Below are 18,495 nucleotides of genomic sequence, written 5' to 3' on the forward strand. Positions count from 1 at the left end.
TGAAATTGGAAATGGGCAATTGGAAAAGAAAAATCAACAAAACTAAAAACTGTTGTTTGAAAAAAAATCAGTAGAATTGATAAATCTCTAGCCAGGCTAAACAAGAAAAAAGAGAGAAGGGAATTCCCTGGCGCTCCAGTGGTTAGGACTCCATGCTATCAATGCCGAGGGCATGGGTTCAATCCCTGGTTGAGGAACTAATATTCTGCAAGCCGCATGGCCAAAAAAATAAAAAACAGAGAAGACACAAATTACCAATCTCAAAAACAAAAGAGGTATCATCACTACTGATTCCATGGACATTAAAAAGATAATAAAGAAATATTATGAACAACTCTATGCCCACAAATATGATAACTTAGATGAAATGGACTAATTATTTGACAAACACAAACTACCAAAACTCACATGAGGAGAAATAATCTGAATAAGCCTACAGCTAGTAAAGAAACTGAATCAAATCAAGAAGAAATGATACTAATTCTCTACAACCTCTTGCAGAAAACAAAAGCAAGGGAGCATGTCTGTCCTAACTTATTCTATGAGACTAGCATTACCTTAATGCTCAAACCAGATAGACATTTAAAAAAAGGAAAACTACAGACCAATATCTCTTATGAACATAGATGCAAAAATCCTCAACAAAATATTAGCATATCAAATCCAACAATGTATAAAAAGATTTATACACCATGACCAAATGGGATTTATTCCACATATGCAAGGCTGATTCAGTATTTGAAAGTCAATTAATGTAATCCAGTACATCAACAAGCTATAAAAGAAAAATCACATGACCAAATTAATTGTCACATAAAAGGCATCTGAAAAAAATCCAAGACCCATTCATGCTAAAAACTCTTAGCAATCTAGGAATAAAAGGTAACTTCCACAATCGGATAAAAAACATACACATAAAATCTACAACTAACATACTTAACGGTGAGTAACTAGACACTTTCCCTAAGACTGGAAAAAAGGCAAGGATATCCCCTCTTGCTACTCCTATTCAACATTGTATAGAAGTTCTAGCTAAAGCAACAGAACAAGAAAATGAAATGAAAAGTATGCCTATTAGGAAGAAACGCATTAAACTGTCCTAGTTTGCAGATGACATCATTGTCTATATAGAAAAATCCAAAAGAATGGACAAAAAAACACCTGGAACTAAAAAGTAATTGTAATAGCAATTTGCAGGATACAATGTTAACATACAAAAGTCAACTGCTTTCCTATATAGCCAGCAAAAAACACAGTATCATTTACATTAGCACCGAAAAATAAATAATATTTAGGGGTAAGTCTAACAAAACATCTATATGAAGAATATTAAAAAACTCTGAGGAAAGAAATCACAAAACATCTAATAAATGAAGGGCTATTCCATGTTTATGGATAGGAAGACTCAATATTGTTAAGATGTCAGTCCTCCCCAAGTTGATCTACAGACCAGCACATCCAAATCAAGAATCTAAAATGTTATTTTGAGGATATCACAAAGCTGATTCTAAATTCATATAGAAGGACAAAAGACCCAAAATAGCATGATACTGTAAAAGAATAACAAAGTCAGAGGACTGACACTGACCTCAGATTCACTACACCTATCAGTAATCAAAACAATGTAGTACTGGCAAAAGAACAAATAGATCAATGAAACACAACTGACAGCACAGAGATAGACTACTCAAATACAGTCAACTGATCTTTGGGAAAGAAGCAAAGGCAATCCAATGGAAAAAAGACAACCTTTTAATAAGTGGAACTGGAACATTGCCACATGCAAAAAAAATGAATCTACACACTGACCTTACACCTTTTACAAAAATTAACTCAAAAACAGATCATAGATCTAAATGTAAGAAACAAAATTATCAAACTTCTAGAACATAAGAGAAAAGTCTAGGTGACCTTGGTTTGGTGCTGAGTTTTTATATACAATACCAAAAGCACAATCCATGAAAGAAAAAATAGATGACTTATACTTCATTAAAATTAAAAGCTTCTGCTTTGTGAAAGACACTTTTTTTAAAAAATAAATTTACTTATTTTATTTATTTATTTTTGGCTGCATTGAGTCTTCGTTGCTACACGCGGGCTTTCTCTAGTTGCAGTAAGTGGGGGCCACTCTTCATTGCAGTGCACAGGCTTCTCATTGCGGTGGTTCCTCTTGTTGCAGAGCACGGGCTCTAGGCACACGGGCTTCAGTAGTTGCAGCATGTGGGCTCAGTAGTTGTGGCGCACTGGCTTAGTTGCTCACGGCATGTGGGATCTTCCCGGACCAGAGCTCGAACCCATATCCCCTGCATTGGCAGGTGGACTCTTAACCACTGCGCCACCAGGGAAGCCGTGAAAGACACTTTAAGGAATGAAAAGACAAGCACAGAGTGGGAGAAAACATTTGCAAAACACATATCTGATAAATAACTTTTATTTACAATATATAAAGAACTCTTAAAATTCCAACAAGAAAACCCAATCAAAAGGGAGCAAAAGACCTGAACAGACACCTCACCAAAGAAGATATATAGATGGCAAAGAAGCATATGAAAGTGCCTCAACATCATATGTCATCAGGGAATTGAAAATTAAGACAAAAATGAGATGTCACTACATAGTAATCAGAATAACTAAAATCCAAAAAACTGACACCAAATACTGATAAGCATGTGGAGCAAGAAGACATCTCATTCACGCTGGTAGGAATGCAAAATGGTATGTAGAGCCACTTTAGAAGACAGTTTGGCAGCTTCGTACCAAGCTAAACAGTCTCAACATACAATCCAGCAACTGTGTTACTAGGGTTTACCCAATTGAACTGAAATCATATGTCCACACAAAATCTGCACAAGAATGTTTATCACAGCTTTATTCATAATTGCCAAAAACTGGAAACCACCAAGATGTCATCTGCAATAGGTAAACTGGTGAACTGTGGTAGAACCATACAATGGAATGTAATTTAGTAAGGAAAAGAAATGGGCTGGAGAAAATATTTGCAAATCACTTATGTGACAAGGTATATGTAGAATATATAGAGAACTAGTTAAACTCAACAACAAAACAACAACCAACTCAATTCAAAAATGAACAAAAGGGGCTTCCCTGGTGGCGCAGTGGTTGAGAATCTGCCTGTCAATGCAGGGGACACGGGTTCGAGCCCTGGTCTGGGAAGATCCCACATGCCGCGGAGCAACTAGGCCCGTGAGCCACAACTACTGAGCCTGCGCGTCTGGAGCCTGTGCTCCCAATAAGAGAGCCCGCGATAGTGAGAGACCCGCGCACCGCGATGAAGAGTGGCCCCCACTTGCCACAACTAGAGAAAGCCCTCTCACAGAAACGAACACCCAACACAGCCAAAAATAAATAAATAAAATTAAAAAATAAAAAAAATGAACAAAGGACTTAAATAGACATCTCTCCAAAGGAGGTATACAAATGACCAATAAGCACATGAAAAGATCTTCAACATCGCTAATTATGAAGGAAATGTAAATCAAAACCAAGAGATACTACATCTTACTCATTAGGATGGCAAAAGGGGCAAGGGAGGGAGAGAGGAAGAAAGGAGCAAGTGTTGGCAAGGATATGGAGAAACTGAGACCACCAGTTAGAATGTAAAATGGTGTAGGTGTTATGGAAAACAGTATGACAATTCCTCGAAAAGCTAAAAATAGAATTACCATATCACCAGGCAATTCTACTTTGGCTATTATCCAAAATAATTGAAAGCAGGGACTCAACTAGGTATTTGTTCACCAAATGTTAATAGCAGTATTATTGACGGTAGCCAAAAAGTGAAAAAAATCAAGTGTCCACTGGTGGATAAATGGATTAAAAACAATGTGGTATATACGTACAATGAAATTTTATTCAGCCTTGAAAAGCAAGAAAACTCTGACATATGCTACAACAGGGATGAAACTTGAAGAAATGCTAAGTGAAATAAGCCCGTCAGAGAAGGACAAACAGTGCATGATTTCTACTCACATGAAGTACTGAAAGTAGTCAAATTCACAGACAGAAAGTAGAATGGTGGGTGCCAGGGGCTAGCGGCAGAGGATAATGGTGAGTTATTGTTTAACTGGTACAGAGTTTCAGTTTTGGAAGATGACAAAAAGTTCCAGAGCTATATGGTGGTGACGGTTTCACAATAATATGAATGTACTTAATGTCACTGAACTACACTTTAAAATGGTTCAAATGGTAAATTTTGTGTTATGTGTATTTTACAATTAAAAAAAAAAGACTATGCCTTGTGAAGAAACTGCTGAACCCTGGTTTACACTACCAATAAAGAGAAACATACAAACAAAAGTTTGTCAAAGCCAAAGATTTATAGCTTTGCCTAGAGAAAGCCTCTCCATGTATGTATGCAGAAGTACTCTATATATTAATCACTCATGTCTCTACACATTTTTAGAAGACTAAATTGAAAATGTTAAACTTCAATATGATTATTCATTTGTATTGCCTCATGTAGCATATTTTTTTAAATTATTCACTTTTTATAAACTTCTAGTGTGTGTCTATGGAATAAAAATTAAGTAATACTTTGCTACCATACCTAATACCAATTACCACCTTTGTGATTTTTCAGACCATTGCATTGTCACCACTGTTTTGCATAAAAATAGTTGATAATTTTGAATTATTTCACTAAGATTTATGTTACAAATAAGCAAATAACAGTAAATATTTTAAAATATATTTATAAAAATTTAATGGACAAATACAAGGAAAAGCTAGCCCAGATGAAATACTTGACTCCTCCAGTAAAATAAGTAACTACTGAACATTCTCAGTTATTTAACTAGTTCATCTTTTAGCATCTAGATCCTTAATTTAATCACAATAGTATTACTTCAAAGGTACTTAGCATCCTTTTGGGAATAAAAAAAATGATTCTACGAATCAACCATGCATAATTCTCTATGTTCCTCATAACGCCTGTTTGTTAGTTATCACGGCAGTGCACCAATATTCCAGTTCTCCTTCCAAACTTATGGTGAGTGTACACTTCACTGCCATCTCTGAAGTTGGTGTGGGCATGTGACTTACTTTAGCCAATGAGGTGTAAGTTACAGTATCCAGCAGAAGCTTTAAAAATCAGTGTGTAATTACCTATCTCTTTTCCTCTGTCAGAATGATGGTTAGTCTGGGTACCCAAGTGAGGACAAACAGAGGAGTAGAGCTCCCAGCTGTCCCACAGGGACATGCAGCATGAACAAGAAACGAATCTTTGTCATTTTAAGCCACAGAAGTTTGGGGGTTTAGTATCCTGGTAGCTTGATAAAAAATTCTCTATTCAATAATTTTCTAAGGAATGCCATATGAGAACGTAAGTTATATGGTATCTGTTTTACATTGCTTGTTTGAGGTTAGAAGTGTTATAGATGGTGAGTTACTATTTTCAAGCGAAGCAAGATGTCACTTTAAAAAACTACATTTTTGGTCTTTAAGGTCAACATGATTTATTTTCTTGTGCCTCCAAAAGCTCAGAAGGGGTCAAAAAGTTGTTATATGATTTGCTTCACACCACCTTTAATGCTACTGCTTCACCATAGACAGCTCATCTAACTTTTTTTGAAAAAGGCTATGTATTTTATCTTCATTTATCTTCCCTTTGAACTATTCGAACTTGTTGCTTATTTGCTTCAATTTAAGAATCTTTACTTTAAAACTTTTAACTGCTATAAAACGATCGGGGATTGGTTTGAATCATATGTAGAAACTATAACACATGATAGTTGAACAGCAGAGCATTCATTATCTAGCAATGTTACACCAAAGAGAAAGCTAGTTGGTAGGTATTGCTTACTCTTCATTTCAAAGATGGAGTGTATGTCCATCAGGAAATCTGGTACACTTGGGCACACTATTTCTTAAAGGCTGATGATTACATGATTAAGAATAATTACAAATACATTGAGAAGAAAAAAATCACTAACATTCATATTTGTTTCATTTTTTTAAGTGGAAAATGGTCACACAGTGACTTCAGAGTTGGTCAGAGCCATGTTAAAATTCTATATCTGCCACTTAAGAGCAAAACAATCCTGAACAAATTACTTCACAACTCTGCACTTCAATTTCCTCATCTGCAAAAATAAGGATAATAATACCTCACAGGATGACTGTCAGAATTAAATAACATGTTAAATAATTGACATGGAGGGTCTGGTGTAGAAAGAAATAAATGTTCTTTCCTTTCCCTCCAATAACAAATAAAACCAGTTCGTTTAGTGGCAAGAGAGGAAAGGGAACTCTACAAAGGATTAACAAACACATATTTCCCAGATTTTCTCTAAGAAATGTAAACAACTAACTTCTTTTTCTAATTAACCACAAAATACTACAAAATCCATTACTCTATTTCTGTCCTTATTCCCTCTCACCTGGACTAAGACATCCAACACTTAACTGGCCTCCCTGCTTCTAGTCTTATCTTCCTTAAAGGCGTCTTCCACATCATCAGTGAATTACATCCTATCATGCCACTCCTTTGCTTAAAATCCTTCATTGACTGGTAGTAGTTTACTTTTAAAAATGGAAGTATTTAGTGATGGAGTACCACGATATTTATAATTTACTTTCAAATAGATTAGATAATAAAGACTATATGTATGTGCATTTTGCTCATATACATATATATGCATATATAATCATACATGTATTTTGCTTATCTATATACATATAATACATAAATGCAAAATGAACAAAAAACAGCAAAATATTTACAATGTTAGATTTAAGTGGTAGGTTTATGGATTCATTATACTCTCTCTTGCATGTGTGAAGATTTTTATAAAAAGTTGTAAAATTGAAAACAAAATGGAAAATATTATAATATTATAATTAGCATGCTTCATCTATGGAAAAATCAAAAAGAAATAAGAATGTATTTGCTTGAATATGCATAGACAAATTCCAAGCATAAGAAACTGATAACAATGATTTCTTGGGGGTGGGGGGGGGGAGAGCAGTGGTAAATGGGGAATGGAGATGAGAGGAAGACCCTTACATGCTATTTATTTTATATACACAGAACTCTGTGACTGCATTATCAATTCAAAATATTACATTGGAAAATAGTGTTGACCATATTTTTACTCAATGCATATGATTACTGTGAGGATTAAATGAGACAACATATATAAAGCCTTAGTAAGTGCTTGGCACTTGGTCAAGGATCAATAAATGTTTTAGCTAAGTCTAGTTGTTGAAGTAAGAAAAAAAAATCTTGGCAATTCCCTGGCGGTCCAGTGGTTAGGACCCTGTACTCTCATTGCCAAGGGCCCAGGTTCAATTCCTGCTTGGGGAACTAAAAATCCTGTAAGCCATGTGGCACAGCCAAAAAAAAAAAAAAAAGAAAACTTCAGTATTAATAATACCATCTAACGTATACAACTTAATTTTAATCTACACCCTAGGGATGGTTAGTTATACACTCCAGAAGTGGCTACTTACAGACATGAATTTCAAAAATGATTATCAAAATTTATCACAAAGGAATTTTTTTGACTGGCATAAATCAAGACTGAAATTATTTTTCCTTGATGAAATGGTGGTACTTGAAATTTATGACTGTCTACAAAAACTGCGTTTGCACCACTGAACAAGGTTTAAAATTTAGCAAGCTCAGTAGCCTAGACTTTTAGAACAACACTCAAGGTCTAAGTCTCCATTTGCACCTAGGATCTCCCACTGTTGCCTGACTTGACCAGTCTTGCCATCAGACTACTGCTATTGTTTATCTTTAGTGAACTAAGATTCTCATCATAAGGCCTATGAACTACCTCTTCATAGTGAACCCTACTACCTAACCTGACTGGACAGCAGACCATTCCTATCCTAAGAATTTGTTATCGTCTACCTTTAGTCAACCAAGGTATAACCTCATAGAAATACTGAGAAGATTAAATGAGATATAAATGATAAATGCTTAGCACAGCTAATTCTAAGATATAAATTCAACTACCAAAAAAAGTTCAGATTTAAAATTAACTAAACAACAATTCATTATCCTAAACTGCTATGGTATATGTTTGCTACCCATGACCTGTTTCAGAACAATCATTTTTTGAAATCAGGCAGAAACCAAGGAAAAATTTAGTAATAAATTACTGTAACTAGAGATGAGTTGTTAATAAAAGAAAAACTGAAAATATCTTGTACTAGTTAGCAATGCCATACTAGTTTAAAATACAGTACATTTTTAAAATAATGCATGTCTGTAAATTTAACAGATGTATTAACTTGTTTAAATAAATTCAAATAGAATTTTTTAAAGTAATATGAAATACAATCTAGACTTTATCACCTCATAAACATTAACAAAACAAAATACATATGCATAAAAGCACAAAAGGCCACACAGAAGTGAAGATACACACACAGACACACACTAAACTTCATAGTGGTTAGCTTAATGAAAATAAATAACCTGTTTGTTACTCAATTAAGAGTTGTACAGGTCTTCATACCATTTAAGAAAAACTCAGGGACTTCCCTGGTGGTGCAGTGGTTAAGAATCTGCTTGCCAATGCAGGGGACATGGGTTCGAGCTCTGGTCTGGAAAGATGCCACATGCCACGGAGCAACTAAGGCCATGCGCCACAACTACTGAACCTGCGCTCTAGAGCCCGTGAGCTACAACTACTGAGCCTGCATGCTGCAACTACTGAAGCCTGTGTGCCTAGAGCCCTGCTCTGCAACAAGAGAAGCCACCGCAATGAGAAGCCCGTGCACCGCAACAAAGAGTAGCCCCTGCTCGCTGCAACTAGAGAAAGCCTGCGTGCAGCAATGAAGACTCAATGCAGCTAAAACTAAGTTAATTAATTAATTAATTAATTATTTTTAAAAAAGAAAGAAAAACTCAGCATTCACTATAAGATTTATGCAGGAGACCTGGTATAAAGCTTGGTGTGGTCAAGATGGCGAAGTAGGATGACGCTGAACTTACCTCCTCCCATGAGCACACCATCTATGAGAACAACCTGAAGACTAGCAGAAAAGACTTTCCACAGCTAAAGACATAAAGAAGGAAACAGAATGAGATGGGTAAGTGGGGCAGAGATGTGGTATAGTCAAGACCTATACTAGCAGATAGGCAACCCACAAATGGGAGGACAATCACAATTGCAGAGGTTCTCCCCAAGGAGCAAGAGGTCCAAGCCCCATATGGGGCTCCCCAGCCCAGAGGTCCTTCACCAGGAAGAGGAGAACAGCTGGCTGTGAAGGCCAAGGGGGCTTGAGTACAAGAGAGCCAGAGGGCTCTAGGAAACAGAGATTCCGCTCTTAAGTGGCGCATATAAAATCTCACACACTCCAAGTCCCACTGCAGAGACAGTAATTTGAATGGAGCCTGGGTCAGACCTACTTATTGATTTTGGAACGCCTCCCAGAGAGGCAGTAGGCAACTGAGACTCCCCCTGGGGACACAGAGGCTGGCAGCAGCCATTTTGGGGAGCTCATCCTACCATGAGGACACTGGTGTTGTCAAGTACCATTTCAGAGTCCTCTCGCTAGCTGATTAGTGCTGGGGGCTTACTGGCCCACAAGTGGGCCAGCACCAGCTTGAGGTCGCCTTGGGCCTCACGGCCAGCCACCCTAGGCCCTGACCCTGTCCACCAGCAGGCTGGCACCAACCCTGGAAGCCCCCCGTTAGTTGTACAGCCAGCTGTACCAGGACCCGACCCGGCCCACAAGCAGGCCAGCAGCCACCAAAAAAGGCAGGGCCTCACAGCCAACCAGGTTGGGGGCTAGCCCTGCTTACCAGTGTACCCCCAGTAGTTGGTCCCACAACAGAAGGGCCCACGCAGTCCACATAGGGGGCAGCCCTAGAGCTTATAGGTCTGGTGACCAGAGTGGAGTGTGCTGCTGGGCCCCATAGGATGTAACCTATATGCTTAGTTCTCCAAGCTCAGGAAATGTAATCAACCTATCTAACATATAGAAATAGACACAGAAATTTAGGCAAAATGAGGAGAAAGAGGAATATGTTCCAAACGAAGGAACAAGAACAAAACCCCAGAAAAACAACTAAGTGAGGTAGAGATCAGCAATCTACCTGATAAAGAGTTCAAGGTAATGATCATAAAGATGCTCAACAAACTTCTGAGAAGAATGAAAGAAGTGAGAAGTTTAACAAAGACACAGAAAATATAAAGGAAAACCAAACAGAGCCAAAGAATACAATAACTGAAATTAAAAATAAACTAGAAGGAATCAACAGATGATACAGAAGAACAGAGCATGGACCTGGAAGAGAAGTAGAATTAACCCAAGCTGACCAGAAAAAAGAATTTTTAAAAAACGAGATAGTTTAAGAGACCTCAATATCAAGCATACTAATACAGTATAGAGGTCGCAGAACAAGAAGCGAGAAAGCGGCTGAGAATTTATTTGAAAAAATAAAAGCTAAAAACTTCTCTGAACTGGGGAAGGAAACAGACATGCAGGTCCAGGAAGCACAAAAAGTCCCAAACAAGATGAACCCAAAAAGATCCACACCAAGACACATTATAATTAAATGGCAAAAACTAAAAACAGAGAATCTTAAAAAGCAGCAAGACAAAAGCAACTAGGTAAGTATAACAGAATTCCCATAAGACTATGAGCTGACTTTTCAGCACAAACTTTGCAGGCTAGAAGGGAGTAGCACGATACATTCAAAATGATGAAAAGAATAAACCTACAACCAAGAATACTCTATCCGGCAAGGCTGCCATTCAGATATGAAAGAGAGACAAAGACAGACAAGGAAAGCTAAAGGTTTCAGCACCACAAAACAGGTGCTTCAAAATAAGTGTTAAAGGATGTAAAAGGAGATGGAAAAAGGTATTCTATGTAAACAAAAATGAAAAGAAAGCTGGAGTATCAGTACTTGCATCAGACAAAATAGACTTTATAACAAAGACTGTAACAAGAGACAAAGAAGGACATTGTATAATGATCAAGGAATCAATGCAACAAGAAAAAAAACAATTGTAAATATATATGCCTCTGAGACAGGTACACATAAATACATAAAGCCAATACTAACAAACATAAAGAAATTGACAGTAATGCAAATATAGTAGGGGACTTTAACACGCCACTTACGTCAATGGACAGATCATCCAGATAGAAAATCAATAAAGAAACACTGGCCTTAAACAACTTGTGAGACCATACTGACTTGATACAGATATACATATAGAACACTCCATCCAAAAGCAGCAGAATACACATTCTTGTCAAGTGCACATGGAACATTCATCAGGATGGATCACATACTAGGCCACAAAACAAGTCTCAATAAATTTAAGAAGACTTAACTCATATCAAGTATCATTTCTGATCACAATGCTATGAGATTGTGGTCAGAAAACTGTAAGAAAAAAACTGCAAAAAAAACAGAAACACATGGATACTAAATATGTTACTAAACAACCAAAGGGTCATGGAAAAATCAAAGATGAAATCAAGAAAGATATGAAAAAGGAAACACAATGATCCAAAATCTATGGGATGCAGTAAAAGCAATTCTAAGAGGGAAATTTATAGCAATACAAGCCTACCTCAGGAAAGAAGAAAAATCTCAAATAAACAATCTAACTTTACACCTAAATGAACTAGAAAAAACAGAACAAACAAAACCCAAAGTTAGTAGAAGGAAAGATACACTAAAAATTAGGGCAGAAATAAATGAAATAAAGACCAGAAAAAAAAAAAAAAAAAAAGCCCAGTAGAAAAGATCAATGAAACTAAGAGCTGGTTCTTTGAAAAGATAAGCAAAATTGATAAAGCTGTAGCCAGACTCATCAAAAAAAAAAAGAGGAGGCACAAATAAAGAAAACCAGAAATGAAAGTTACAATTGACACCAAAAAAATTAACAAGGATCATAAGAGATTACTATGAACAATTATACTCCAATAAAATGAATAACCTGGAAGAAATGAATAAATTCCTAGAAACGTACAATCTTACAAGACTGAATGAGAAAAACAGAAAATATGAACAGACCAAATAATAGTAATGGAATTGAATAAGTAAAAAAAACTCCCAACGAATGAAAGTCCATGACCAGACAGCTTCACAGGTGAATCCTACTAGATATTTAAAGCAAAGTTAACACCCATCCTTCTCAAATTATTTCAGAAATTGAAAAGGGAAGAATACACCCAAACTCATTCTATGAGGCAAGCATCACCCCAATATCAAAACCAATAAAGACATCACAAATAAGGAAACTACAGGCCCAAATCACTGATGAAATAGAAGAAAAAATCCTCAGCAAAATATTAGCAAACAGAATTCAACAATACATTAAAAGTATCATACACCATGACCAAGTGGGCTTTATCCCAGGAATGCAAGAATAGTTCAGTATCTGCCAATCAATCAGCGTGATACACCATATTAACAAACTGAAGAAGAAAAATTGCAGAAAAGAGCATTTGACAAAATCAATATTCATTTATGATAAAAATTCTCAACAAAGTGGGTGTAGAGGGAAAATACCTCAACATAATAAATCCATATATGACAAACCTACAGCCCACCTCATACTCAACGGTGAAAAGTTGAAAGCATTTCCTCTAAGATCAGGAACAAGAAAAGGATGCCAACTCTCACCACTTTTATTCAACATAGTACTGTAAGTCCTAGCCATATCAATCAGGCAAGAAAAAGAAATAAAAGGAATCCAAATTGGAAAGGAAATGTAAAACTGCCACTGCTTGAGGATGACATGATACTATAAATTGAAAATCCTAAAGATGTCACCAAAAAGCTATTAGAACTAATAAATGAATCAGTAAAGCTGCAGGACAAAAAATTAATATACAGCAATCTCCTGTCTTTCTATACACTAAAAACAAACTATCAGAAAGAGATATTAAAAAAAAATTCCATTCACAATTATGGCATAAAGAATAAAATATCTAGGAATAAATCTAACCAAGTAGGTAAAAGACCAATACTTGAAAAACTATAAGACGCTGATGAAAGAAACTGAAGATGACACAAATAAATGAAAAGAAATACTGTGCTCATGGATTGGAAGAATTAATATTGTTAAAATGACCATACTACTGATGGCAATCTAATACAGATTCAATGAAATCTCTATCAAAATACCAATGGCATTTTTCACAGAACTAGAACAAATAATTCTAAAATTCATAGGGAAACACAAAAGACCCCAACTGGCCAAAACAATCTTGAGAAAGAACAAAGTTGGAGGCATCATGTTCCCTGATTTCAAACTATATTACAAAGTTACAGTAATCAAACAGAATGGTACTGGCATAAAAACAGATCAATGGAACAGAATAGAGAGCCCAGAAAGAAACCAACACTTTGGTAAATTATTCTACAAAAAAGGAAGTAAGAATACACAATGGAGGAAAGACAGCCTCTTAAATAAATGATGTTGGGAAAACTGGACAGCCACATGCAAAAGAATCAAACTAGACTACATTCTCACACCATATACAAAAATAAACTCAAAATGGATTAAAGAGTTAAATGTAAGACCAGACAGCATAAAAATCCTAGAAGAAAACATAGGCAGTATGCTGTTTAACACTGGTGTTAGCAATATTTTTTTTTGGATATGTGTCCAAAGGCAAGGGAAACAAAAGCAAAACAAAAATAAACAAATGGGATTACATCAAACTAAAAAGCTTTTGCACAGCAAAGGATGCTGTCAACAAAATGAGAAGGCAACCTACTGAATGGGAGAAGATATTTGCTTACAAAATATCTGATACGAGGTTAATATCCAAATATGTACAAAGAACTCATACAACTCAACATCAAACAAACAAACAACCCAATTAAAAGATGGACAGAGGGCCTGAATAGACATTTTTCCAAAGATACACAGATGGCCAAAAGACACATGAAAAGATGCTCAGTATCACTAATCATCAGGGAAATGCAAATCAAACCACAATGAGATATCACCTCACAAATTTCAGAATAGCTATTATCAAAAAGATAACAAATAACAAGCGTTAGGGAGGATGTTGAGAAAAGGGAACACTTGTGCACTATCAGCGGAAATGTAAATTGGTACAGTCACTATGGAAAACAGTATGGAAGTTCCCCCCACCCCAAATTTAAAAACAGAACTATCATATGGTCCAGCAATTCTGCATCTGGGTATTTTTCTGAAGAAAACAAAAACTAATTCAAAAAGATATTTGCACCCCTATGTTCACCATAGCACTATTTACAATAGCCAAGATAAGGAAGCAAACTAAGTGTCCATCCATAGATGAATGAATAAAGAAGATATAGTGTATATAAACAATGGACTATTACTCAACCATAAACAAGAATGAAATCTTGCCATTTGAGACAATACAGATGAATCTAGAGAATAGTATACTTAGTGAAATAAGTCAGGCAGAGAAGAACAAATACTGTATGATTTCACTTATATGTGGAATCTAAAAAAACAAAACAAACAAACAAACATAACAAAACAGAAACAGATTCAGAGATGCAGAGAACAAACCAGTAGTTTCTAGGTGGGAGGGGATGAGGAGGATGAGACAAACAGGTAAGAAATATTTAAGAGGTACAAATGACCAGTTATAAAATAAGTAAGTTATACGGATGTAATGTACAGTTTAGGGAGTATAGTCAGTAATACTGTAATAACTTTGTATGGTGACAGATGATAACTAGACTTACTGTACTTATCATTTTGTAATGTATAAAAATACTGAATCACTATGTTGTACATCTGAAACTAATATAACAAGTCAATTATACTTCAACAAAAAAAGAAAATATTTTTTCTTAATTTATCCAAATCCAATAAAATAATAGACTACTAGACCTAAACAGAGTACTTAGAACTCTCAACGATTTCCCTAAATAAATTACTTAACTAAATGCTTAAGTCTATGACTTTTACACAAGAAGTATTTTCAGAACTGTATATGCAATTTCATTTCAATCACAAAACTGACATAGTCAATAAGAAAATGAGATATGGGGGTGGAGTCAAGATGGTGGTGTGGGAAGACACCAAGTTAGCATCTCCCCACAACTAGGGCGCCTGCCGGCTGCTAGTGGGGGACCCTGACGCCCAAGGAGATGGAAGGAACCCCCAAGTGAACTGGTAGAACATGGGGGGATGGGGCGGGTAGGAGAAGTGGAGGCCAGACAGGATTGGGGCCCCTGAGGCCAGGGAGATCAGGATAGGTAGCTGGGAGGGGCCCTCCAGGAGAAGCAGGAGAGGAGTGCAGGTCATTTGCCCTGCCCATGCAGCCTGGGGAGGCTGCTGAGTTTCCAGGCCAGTCCCCTGCCCTCCAAGGCCCCCCTCACCCCAGCCACATTGGTCCTGGGGGCACAGGAGGAAGTGCAGGGATATCAGGAGAGGCAGGCAGGAGGAGCCATCCAGGAGGAGCAGGAGAGGAGCGGAGGGCATTTGTCCCGACCACTCAAGCACAGGAAACATGCTGGGCTCCAAGGTGAGGTTCCCCCCACCTCTGAGACCAGGGGTGGGGGGCGCACCTGGGCCCCTCCCATTCTTTGAGCCTAAGCCCCACCCCCCACAGCCCCCAGGGCCTTTTCCAGCCCTGTGGGTCCTAAGCATAGGCCTCACTGACTGCCCAAACCTCACCCTTGCTTAGGCCCCGCCCTCCACAGCCAAGGCCTCCCCCCCCCTTTTTTATTCTCTTCTCCCTCCTCTTTTTTACTACTGTGGTACTGTTGTACCTTCCAGTTGTTGATTCACGTATATTTTTATTTTTATATTCTTTCTAATATATCTGTTAGTTACCTAGTCTAATTTTATTTTTTACTTTGTTATTGTTCTCTATTTTTTTTTTTTTGCCACCCGCAGCTTGTGGGATCTTACTTCACAAGCCAGGGGTTGGCCCGAGGCTCCTGCGGTGGGAGCTCCATGTCAGAACCACTGGACTAACAGAGAATCTCAGACCCCAGGGAATATTCATCAGAGTGAGGTCTCACAGAGGTCCTGATATCAGCACCAAGACCCAGCTCTACCCAACAGCCTACAAACTCCAGTAATGAAATTGAAACCGTAATTTAAAATCTTCCAACAAACAGAAGTCCAGGACCAGACGGCTTCACAGGTAAATTCTATGAAACACTTAGAGAAGAGCTAACACCAATCCTTCTCAAACTCTTCCAAAAAATTGCAGAGGGAGAAACACTTCCAAATTCATTCTATGAAGCCATCATGCTGACATCAAAACATATAACAAAAAAAGAAAATTATACACCAATACCACTAATGAACATAGATGCAAAAATCCTCAACAAAATACTAGCAAACAGAATCCTACAACACATCAAAAGGATCACACACCATGATCAAATGGAATTTATCCCAGGTATGCAAGGATTTTTCAATATATGCAAATCAATCATTGTGATACACCACATTAACAAATTAAGTAATAAAAACCATATGATCATCTCAACATATGCATAAAAAGCTTCTGACAAAATTCAACACCGACTTGTGATAAAAACTCTCCAGAAAATGGGCATAGAGGGAACCTACCTCAACATAATAAAGGCCATATATGACAAACTCACAGCAAACATCATACTCAATGGTGAAAAACTGAAAGCATTTCCACTAAGATCAGGAACAAGACAAGGATGTCCACTCTCACCACTGTTATTCAACATAGCTTTGGAAGTCCTAACCACGACAATCAGAGTAGAAAAAGAAGTAAAAGGAATACAAATTGGAAAAGAAGATGTAAAACTGTCACTGTTTGTAAATGACATGGTACTATACATAGAAAATCCTAAAGATGCCACCAGAAAACCATTAGAACTAACCAATGAATTTGGTAAGGTTGCAGGATACGAAATTAATGCACAGAAATCTCTGGCATTCTTACACACCAACAACCAAAAATGAGAAAGAGAAATTAAGGAAACAATCCCATTTACCATTGCAACAAAAATAAAATACCTCGGAATAAACCTGCATAAGGAGGCGAAAGACTTGTACTCAGAAAACTATAAAGCACTGGTGAAAGAAATCAAAGATGACATAAACAGATGGAGAAATATACCATGTTATTGGATTAGAAGAATCAATATAGTGAAAATGACTATCCTACCCAAAACAATCTACAGATTCAATGCAATCCCTATCAAACTACCAATGGCATTCTTCACAGAATCAGAACAAAAAATTTTGCAATTCATATGGAACCACAAAAGGCCCCAAATACTCAAAGCAATCTTGAGAAAGAAAAACGGAGTTGGAGGAATCAGGCTCCCTGACTTCAAACTATACCACAAAGCTACAGTAATCAAGACAGTATGATACTGGCACAAAAACAGAAATATAGATCAATGGAACAGGATAAAAAGCCCAGAGATAAACCCATGCACATATGGTCACCTTATCTTTGAGAAAGGAGGCAAGAATATACAATGGAGAAAAGACAGCCTCTTCAATAAGTGGTGCTGCGAAAACTGGACAGCTACATATAAAAGAATGAAATTAGAACACTCCCTAACACCATACACAAAAATAAACTCAAAATGGATTAAAGACCTAAATGCAAGGCCAGACACTATAAAACCCTTAGAGGAAATCATAGGCAGAACACTCTATGACATAAACCACAGCAAGATCCTTTTTGACCCACCTCCTAGAGAAATGGAAATAAAAACAAAAATAAACAAATGGGACCTAATGAAACTTAAAAGCTTTTGCACAGCAAAGGAAACCATATGTAAGATGAAAAGACAATCCTCAGAATGGGAGAAAATATTTGCAAATGAAGCAACTGACAAAAGATTAATCTCTAAAATATACAAGCAGCTCATGCAGCTCAATATCAAAAAAACAAACAACCCAATCAAAAAATGGGCAGAAGACCTAAATAGATATTTCTCCAAAGAAGATAAACAGATTGCCAACAAATACATGAAAGGATGCTCAACATCACTAATCATTAGAGAAATGCAAATCAAAACTACAATGAGGTATCACCTCACACTGGTCAGAATGGCCATCATCAGAAAATCTAGAAACAAATGCTGGAAAGGGTGTGGTGAAAAGGGAACCCTCCCACACTGTTGGTGGGAATGTAAATTGATACAGCCAGTATGGAAAACACTATGGAGGTTCCTTAAAAAGCTAAAAATAGAACTACCATATTACCCAGCAATCCCACTACTTGGCATATACCCTGAGAAAACCATAATTCGAAAAGAGTCATGTACCACAATGTTCACTGCAGCACTATTTACAATAGCCAGGACATGGAACCAACCTAAATGTCCATCAACAGATGAATGGATAAAGAAGATGTGGCACATATATACCATGGAATATTACTCAGCCATAAAAAGAAATGAAATTGGGTTATTTGTAGTGAGGGCCTAGAGTCTGTCACACAGAGTGATGTAAGTCAGAAAGTGAAAAACAAATACTGTATTCTAACACATATATATGGAATCTAAAAAATAAAAAAAGGTATTGATGAACC

At 36.9% G+C, this 18,495-nt stretch overlaps 1 protein-coding gene across 3 annotated transcripts in view; it reads right to left on the reverse strand.

Moving 5' to 3' along the window:
- NDUFS4 (NADH:ubiquinone oxidoreductase subunit S4) overlaps positions 1-18,495 on the reverse strand; it is a 123,803-nt gene that overhangs the window by 80,741 nt on the left and 24,567 nt on the right. The window lies entirely within an intron of this gene.

Source organism: Balaenoptera physalus (genome assembly GCF_965194825.1).
Source record: "Balaenoptera physalus genome assembly, chromosome: 3".
Classification (NCBI taxonomy): domain Eukaryota; kingdom Metazoa; phylum Chordata; class Mammalia; order Artiodactyla; family Balaenopteridae; genus Balaenoptera; species Balaenoptera physalus.